This window comes from Homalodisca vitripennis, chromosome 2 (assembly GCF_021130785.1).
Source record: "Homalodisca vitripennis isolate AUS2020 chromosome 2, UT_GWSS_2.1, whole genome shotgun sequence".
Lineage (NCBI taxonomy): Eukaryota > Metazoa > Arthropoda > Insecta > Hemiptera > Cicadellidae > Homalodisca > Homalodisca vitripennis.
In genome coordinates, this window is record NC_060208.1 from 41,105,014 (window position 1) to 41,114,684 (window position 9,671).

Genomic DNA, 9,671 nt, shown 5'->3' on the forward strand with positions numbered 1-9,671 from the left:
AGATGGGTAGGGCGGCAGCCTCTGGGGCGTTGGCGTCCAAAGGGTTAAAATGTGAAACCAGCAAAGATCTTCCACTAGATGTCTTATTATTGGACCTGATTCAATTGCCTAATGAAACTTCTGATTCTATTTTTGGATGTTCTTTTATGTTTTTGAAAATATATGGGTTTGATTATGAGTACTTAAAAGAGAATTTAGTAGCATTTGTCTGTGATGGCACTAGTGTAGTGTTAGTAAAGAAATCTGGCGTTGGAAAAAATTCTAGTGAACTTGATTTGCAGATAAACAAAATTGGTTGTATTTTGGGCACAAAATAGGTAGGTGGGTATCCAATTCCTTAAAAACAGTAACGGCCATTTGGTATAAACTTGAGGCTACCAAGCATTGTACTCTCATTTTAAGAAGGCCCAAGAAGACAACACCAGGATCACTACTGAACGAGTGATGTATACAGGATTAATCAAACACCTCCTGACATGAACTTAATTTCTGTCAGATTTGGCAATCATGTACAACGTATTAGCAGAGTTGTCGATAGATTCAAAATGTCTTCAAAGCAAAAGAACTACTATAGTCTATGCAGACAAAATCATACAAAGGGCAATTGCTTTTTTCGAGTGTCTTAAAGAGAAACCTGGTATTAAATGCCTTGAGACCAAAAGAGTTTCAATCAAAGGTAACTTTGATGGTGTCCTCTTAACAAGCAATGGCAAAATATCTGTTATTAATGACCAGCAGTTATTAATAACATTAATTACTTAATCAAGTGTAATTAACAACCCTGATAGAAGGCTTTTCACCACTAGAAGTAGCAACGAACCATCTACAGGGGCCGGCAATTACGAAAAAGAATATGATTCAAGTTATACTTGAAAGCAAGAACTGGTCTCCTGAAAAACCCTTTAGATTCGGTGAAAAAGAAATAAAAGAGCTCTGTGAAAGATTCAAGCTGAACTTAAACAAGATTAAAAATAGCTTTAGAGATTATTTAGAAAACAGTACAACCATTCCAAAAGATCTAAACCCCTTAATCAATTGCTGCAAGCTCATTCCTTGCAGTTTGTGAGTGGGGTTTTAGTCACATGAATGTACTAAAATCGCCATCTAGATCAAGACTTAACCATCAGACATGTATCAGCACTGATGTTTATCAAGCTGAATGACCAAACATTCGGACATGGAAACTGGACTACGTCAGGACATTGCGACGGCAACACCGCTCAGCCGATGACATATTTGATGACTGTTTATATATATATTTAATTGTATTTTTTGTTTTATTTCTCTTCTTGTGATTTTTGGAATATATGTTTAATTTAAAGAAAGAGATTATGATAGTAAAGTTAGTTGAGTCTTCATAACGATTTTTAATAACGTTTAATAATGTATTGAAAAATAAATTATTTAAATCCATAAAAATGAGATTACTATTTTATATTTACATTAAATTTTATATATTATAGGAATTATATTTTATTTTTCCTATAATTTTCAATATAAGTTAATGTAAACTTCTAGGCTCAGTATTATTCAGATCATATAAATTCAAATTTCCTTACAATTTGTCAAATGCACCTAATGTTCTTACACTGGAAAATTTGCCACTAAACCACTGGCCATCTTAATGTAAATATACTCAAATTAACACTTTGTAAGATCAGTTTTCAATTGGTAGTGTTATGGAAAACAACCATTAAATGTTAAAAATTCAATAGTCAGTTTTCGTGTTGCATTTTAATTAAAGTATCTGTAATTAAATCACAAACATTAAACAATAACTGTAATTACAGTAACATACTATCAAATTATGGGCCATTAAGTTTGCATGTCTAATGAGCAAAATCTTCCATAAAATAGTTATTTCTTAACCACTTTTTACAAATGAAGTATGTTTGGAAAGAAAAAGTTATTTCAAAATTGTTTGTGTTGCATAAAAGTTTAATAGAAACTTCAACAAAAATTAAATAGTCGCCATTTTTAAGAATTTTTTTGCTATATCTTTTGAAATGGACCCGTTTACCAAGTCATGTAACAATCGCAAAGATAACAATAAAGATAAAATTGTTGAAAAATATATAATCTTTGTTTTTAGCTTAGAATCAAACACAGAATCAGAAAATGCATAGCCTAACCTTTTTGTAACACCATGTGTATATTAGTACACATGAAGAAATTAAGATTTACTAAATAGTACATGCAGAAATTGTTCACTGAGGACAGCCAATTTACATTGTTATGAACACAATCTACTTCAAAAATGTAGTTAGTTACACCAGTTTTGGTGGCTATGCACAACAATGCACACAACTACAGACTTCTGAAATCTTGTATTATTCTGAGAGATGAGAATCCAATTTACATTGTTACGAACACAATCTACTTCCAAAATGTATAGTCAGTTAGACCAGTATGACACAATTTGGCTATGCACAACATGCACACAACTTCAGACTTCTAGAATCTTGAATTATTCTGAGAGATGAGAATCCAATTTACATTGTTACGAACACAATCTACTTCCAAAATGTATAGTCAGTTACACCAGTTTTGGTGGCTATGCACAACATGCACACAACTTCAGACTTCTAGAATCTTGTATTATTCTGAGAGATGAGAATCCAATTTACATTGTTACGAACACAATCTACTTCAAAAATGTATATTCAGTTACACCAGTTTTGGTGGCTATGCACAACATGCACACAACTTCAGACTTCTAGAATCTTGTATTATTCTGAAAGATGAGAATCCAATTTACATTGTTAAAAGAACACAATGTACTTCAATCTGTTGTCAGCTACACTAGTTTAATGGCTATGTACACTAATCCATCAGCTGTCCTCACATGTCAACTACTATCAAAACTAGTATAGCTGACAAATTATTTCTTTCTTAGAGGAAATTCCTGCCTTCACAATAAACTAGGTCGTGTGCTTGTACAAAGAAAGTTGGCTTTCAGCTCCCTGACTAACTGGATAAAACTTGTGTACGAGGGGGTACCCAAAAAAAACCGGAATTATTTTATAAAAATTATATATTATCAAATTTTTTACAATACGACCTTATCTCCTTCAAAATAATCTCCATTACAACTAATACACTTGTCCCAACGGTATTTCCATTGATCAAAACATTTTTTGTAGTCATCTTTAGAAATGGCTACAAGCTCGAGCTTCGTTTTTTTCTTAACCTCTTCAACGCTGTCAAATCGTTGACCTTTCAAGCCTCTTTTCATGTGTGGAAATAAAAAAAAGTCGCATGGAGCGAGGTCAGGCGAGTAAGGTGCGTGAGGCAGCGGAACCATGCCGTTTTTGGCTAAAAACTGCCTAACTGAGATGGCTGTGTGTGCCGGTGCGTTGTCGTGGTGGAAGAACCAGTCTCCAGTCTGCCACAGATCGGGTCTTTTTTGGCGAACACTGTTGCGCAATCTTCTTAAAATCTCCAAATAAAATGTTTGGTTGACAGTCTGACCTGGAGGAACAAACTCAGAATGAACAATGCCTTTAGCATCAAAAAAGCAAATCAACATGGTTTTGATGTTTGATTTGACTTGCCGACATTTTTTTGGACGAGGTGAAGATGGCGACTTCCATTGGCTTGACTGTTGCTTCGTTTCTGGGTCATAACCATAGCACCATGACTCATCACCAGTAATTACCTTTTCCAGAAAATCGGGATCATTTTCGAGATGTTCTTTCAGAAGGCGGCAAGTTTCAACTCGATGTGCCTTTTGATGGTCAGTCAGAAGTCGAGGAACAAATTTGGCAGCAACCCTTTTCAGTCCTAAATCTCCTGTTAAAATTCGCTGAACCGAGCTCCAAGTTAACCCACTACTCTCTGATAGTTCCTCAATTGTCTGTCGACGGTCGGTGAGCACAAGTTCACGAATTTTCTCAACATTTTCGTCCGTTCGAGAGGATGGACGTCCAGAACGAGGTCTGTCTTCAATCGACATGTCGCCATTTTTAAATCGAGCGAACCACTCGTAGACCTGAGTTTTCCCCATAGCATCATCTTTGTAAGCTGTATTCAACATTAAAATAGTTTCTGCAGCATTTTTACCAAGTAAAAAACAAAATTTTACAGCTGCACGTTGTTCACTTAAACTTGCCATGACAAAAAACGAAACAAGAACAAAACAGAGTTAGCGAAAACAGTCACTACGAACGAACAGAATGCACTAGGACAACAGAACTGGGGTCACTGAGCTCGCAATGGGTTGCGCGACACACGCCTAGCAGCAGGAATGTGTACTACACGCTTCCGGCTGTAAGCAATACAATTCCGGTTTTTTTTGGGTACCCCCTCGTACAATAGATTTGAGTTTTCTTCATTAGTTAGCACAGAGATGGTTAAAATGATTAATAATGAGAATTGCATCTCTCTGACAATTTATTGAGTTCATTTGTAACATTTATGTAAAAATAGCTTTCACTGCAATTAAAATAGCTGCATATTTCAATGACCAAAAAAGGTGGGAAACAGAAAATGATAAGTCCAGAGTCATCATTTATGATCGTTTATTGGTTTAAAGGAACAGTCGGGCATAGGACGGAGCTAGTGAGCGGTTACGATTGGCACGTGAAGAAATTAACAGCTGATTAACAATATAACATTAACTTACACTTAATTACTACTGTTTACACCAAATTCCAATGTAATATAATAAAGATACATAAAGTTATTATGAATTTACACCAATGATGTGTTTCCCTATCTTACAAAAGATAATCGCTGTAACAATGCAAAATATTATAATTTATGTAAACTGTTAAAAACACATTTAAAGTACAGACAATAAAATCAATATATATTTTTATTGTTAAAACTATGTTTTAACTTGTTTCTCTTAAAATCACAGAACACAGTTTGTTAATTAAATAATAAAATTAACTATTACCTTTTTTATAAAGATAAACTGTGTCAACCATAAAAAGTCATAAAAGACATTCAAAAAGTCGCTGACTGTTATTCCAGATTTCAGATGCTACGCTGAACGGAAGGTGAACTGGAACCAAACTCAACAGTCCCATGGAATCAACCCTTCCCACCACAGCTATGTTATGGTGTATGTATGTATGTTTATTTAAATTTAGTTTAACCCTTGAGCTGGCAGTTTATATTTTCTGGTTTTGGACAGACAGGCTATTTGGTGATTTTTCTCCTTTCCATAAAAATATTATTAATAATATAAACTTTTTATAAACCAACATGTGCTATATACCACTTCTTCACAGAAATGTGTAAAATGTAATATTGTAAAAACATTACTACTGTATGTATTATTTTATGTTTTGCAAAGAGTTTTTTGAGAAAAGAATTGTTTTAGTTAAACAAAATAGGAGTGCACCTGGCAAGGAATGATTTTGAAGTAAGTATAAACTTCCAATAAGTTCTATTTGGCTTTAAAAACATAATAATTGGTGATTTATAGATCAAAAACAAAATAGTACATAAATGATTTGACTTTGTTAATAGATAAAAATGTTCTCAATATTTAGCAACAAAAATAAATAACCGTAAAATTTATATGTAAGTAATAGAAAACTATGTTTAATGAATAATAATAATATAACATATTTGTAGTTATTATAAATCTCTCAATGAAATATAGAAATAACACAATAGCATAGACTTTGTTTGAACTGGCTTCCAGATATTCACGAAAACTGAAATCACTATTTTATTATATATTCAATTTCATCACTAAACCATTTATTTTGGCATCAAAAGAACTTCAGAAATGTTATTACACTGAACTAGAACACCAGCGTAAAGAATCAAAATGGTGAAAACATTTTATTTCCAATGTTAAACTATTCCCAATGGTAAACTATTTCCAATAATTCACAACCTGATACTGAGCAGTGGAAAAAAAAGGCATCACTGATATCAGCCAATGTTTGTAAAACTAATAGTATACGAATTGTGGTGATGGTGTTGATGTATTACTATCAGAAATTTAATATCAAATAGGTATATGCCGATCAGCATTATAATGCTGATCAGCACTACACTATTGGTTCAAATAAACATTATCCGTTTGAGGGTTAATTACTACGTATAAGCCAAAATAAATTCCGTCTTTAAATTTAGAATTATGTGAAATAATATTTACATAACCGATTGTGCAGTATTATTTTTCAGATTAAATGGTACAGCAAATCAAAGTTATTATACTTAACAACACAATTGTGTTTTTATTTTATTTCTGTAAAGTGTAGAAAAATTTAATAACATACTTATAGTGATCCACACTATACACAGTTAAATAATTATATCACTGTGGAGATATTTATATTCACTTTCGTAATAGATTGTAAAAACTTTTCAATCATTTATTTTTCATACTAAAACCAATATTTAACAATATTTTTTTACATTTTGGGAAAATGTATTATGCTATTAGCCAGTTTTAACGATGTACTTCCAAAACTGAAACATTTTAAGAAATAATATGTATGCCATCTAAAATTACTTTACTTTGCTAATAAGCAGTTGTATTTTAATGTTTAGTAACAAATATTTTACCTTTTATAACTAACACCAACACTACATAAAAATCCAACAAAATTGGAATCCAGCCTAGATTTATATGTAAGCAACATATACATACACCAAATCCTGAAAAAAATATACTGTGCATAAGTATGCCATTGATTAATTATTACTTGACAAAATATTTGTTTTTGTTACAAAACATTTATTTGGAAAAGGAAACTATTTGGATTCTACACATGGAAAAATACTGAATTTTATTATCAATTTTTTACAAGATAAAAATACCTCTAAAATTGAGGAAGGAGTTTTACAGACTAAATTTAATTCACAAAAATCCTATGTTTAGGTATTTACGACATCAATGCATTTGCTTAGGCAAAAAATTATAATTACACTAAAAACAATTAATCAAATCCTCCTTGAAAAGAATTCTAAATGCTCATGAATCATAAACATTTAAAATATATGGTTTTAGTAAAAAAAAAAGAAAAAAAATACTGACAATTTTAAACATTTTGAAGTTTTGTAGAAGACTATCATTTTACACCTATAAAATTCAATTGTAACATTCAACCATAAAATCCAATTAAATAATTATGAATAAATACTAATACTCAAATTGATATCTTAACTGCAACAGAGTTTTGATATATTTAGTAATAAATACATAGGACAAAAATATTTTGTTTTACTGCTTAATTAAAGTGAACTCATCATTTTCTTGGCAAAAAGAACATGACATCAGTAAATGAACACATCAAATCACTAAAATGTTCTGAACACTATGAACACATTACATTAAGTCTTAGTAAATTAACAAAACAACTTAATCTACACTAATGTAAAAATTGAGTGAGATAATTACCACATTAATATAAACAAAGCTATATTTATAGATTAATTTGTTTTAGATAAAATTTATAGAATTAAAACACATTCTTAAAATAACAAGTTTTCATTATTAACCAGGGATAAAAATAAATCATGTGCTGTTCATTCATATTTTTATAAAAAGGGTAACAAAATGAGCTACTTCAACATACGTTCAACAATAAAAAATTAAGTTGATTCGTATATTAAATTAAACCTAGGAAGTACACAAATTATAAGACACCTATCAAATTAATGCTTCTTTTTGGAAAGGAAAAAGGTATTTTGCAAAGCTCAAATTTATTACTCACTCTTTACGGCTACGTAAGAACATCGAATTAGAAAATGGCTGTGCCAACTAAATATCTTTAAACCGTTCAAACTTCATTAAATTTATTAGTTAATTACAGTACAAAACAAAGAACCATTATCAGCATTTCAGTAACGTTACTGCCAGTAATACTTTGTTTTGTTACAATTAAAACAAAACTTTCAAGCGGTTACTACTTTTATTTTTTATTTGGTTCAATACGTTACAGCTGTCAAGATTTGGTAGTAGCGAAACACCATCTCACATGAAGATCAAGTCAAGCTATACAAATCACGGAATAACAGTGTAAATGCCTTACAATATTCTTTCCCTAAATTTCTAAATGAAATCAAGCAACAGAGTTAACCAAAAACTCCCAGTCCTTCCTTTGTGGTAGAATCTCAAATCTGTGTATCTATATAGATTTTCTTGATCAGGAAACAGAGCAAAATCAACTATAGAACAAAAAATACTAAGACCAAAGTAAATTACAATGGCCATAAATATAAACGTTATGGCAGATTTTCTTCATTGTGGCAAACATTGGCGTCGGAAATATTATTCACTCGAACCAGAAGTGCTCATACACATGCAAAGCCTATTAAATTGTGTTCAAAGCCCTGGGTAACTGTAAACATATTTTCTTTATTGGGCAGTTAATTACATGGGCTGATTGTAGATAACTTTTTGATCAAAGTTGGTTTTTGTTGGTATATATTTTATTCATCTTGGAGGCAACGCCGACTTGACTGTCACTAGAAATATCTTAAATTGGGAAGTGAATTTAACCAAAAGGAAGTTTACAGTTTTTGGCCGTAGTAGGCTTCTAAAACTTTCATACGTATATATTTTCTTGATTGTGCCTATTTCTGTTTGAAAAACATCATAGAGCATCATATTACATCATAAAATGCTTTGACTAAGAAGACTGAGCTCTTTCAATGTTGTAAAATATGTGCAAAGCCAAGTATAACTGATAGTAACAGTTATATCTATATGTGGTTAAGAAACTTGTCACCTTCTTCATGGTAACGGATAAAATTGTTTACAACAGATTCCATTTTCTTAGATTTTAGTTCATCGGCTACCTAAACATAGACAAGAGCTTGGGTACTCATCGGGCAGGAAATGTATGATATTCAAGTTTCTTAGTTACAATTCATATACTAAAGTTCTTGATATATGCAGGAAATACTGTGAAACATCCGTGATGTTGACCTTCAATTTTCCCTAACTTAATGTAGGATTTGTTCAACAAGGTCACCAGTAAGTAACTGCACACAGCAATCACTTTATTTTCTTTATAAACATTAGTTTTTCCTTCACAAAACAACTGGTATAATTTTTCACTTTAGTATAGCTCATAATGTCTTCTCCATACACAGTACAAAATTCAAAACGAATTTCCCATTTTCTTTGAGAAAAGAAATCTAATGGCACTTTGTACTTTATAGTCAACAAGAGTTGATTGTGGCGGCCATTTTTATTACTAGTGTAGAGCACTTAGGCTGATATTGGGACACTGCTAGATGCATACTAAATGTAGCTACACTAAACCATCTAGATCATGCCACTCATTCGGCGATCAACATCCTCGCAACTTCTCTATCAATCAAATTAAGCTAAAATTTATAGAAAGATAATTAAAAGTTCTTTCTCACATTGCTTATTTATATTTAGCACAGCTAATTTTAATGAATGTTGGATATTAATCACTTGATTAAGTACAAAGTAACTAAAAATATACTTTAAAATTAAATTCATTTTAAAAATTTTCAGATTATTGATCCACATTTATTAAGCTAATGACTATTTAGAAGATTCAAGTTTCAAAGCGTTATATTATCTAAATTAAAAAAAATAAATAACATACTATACAAAATATACAATATTTACAATAAAATAGAGAGATACAAAAAATATTATATTTGTAAACTATTAATAAATAACAAATTACTGAACTAAATAACACGAGATAAATAATAATACT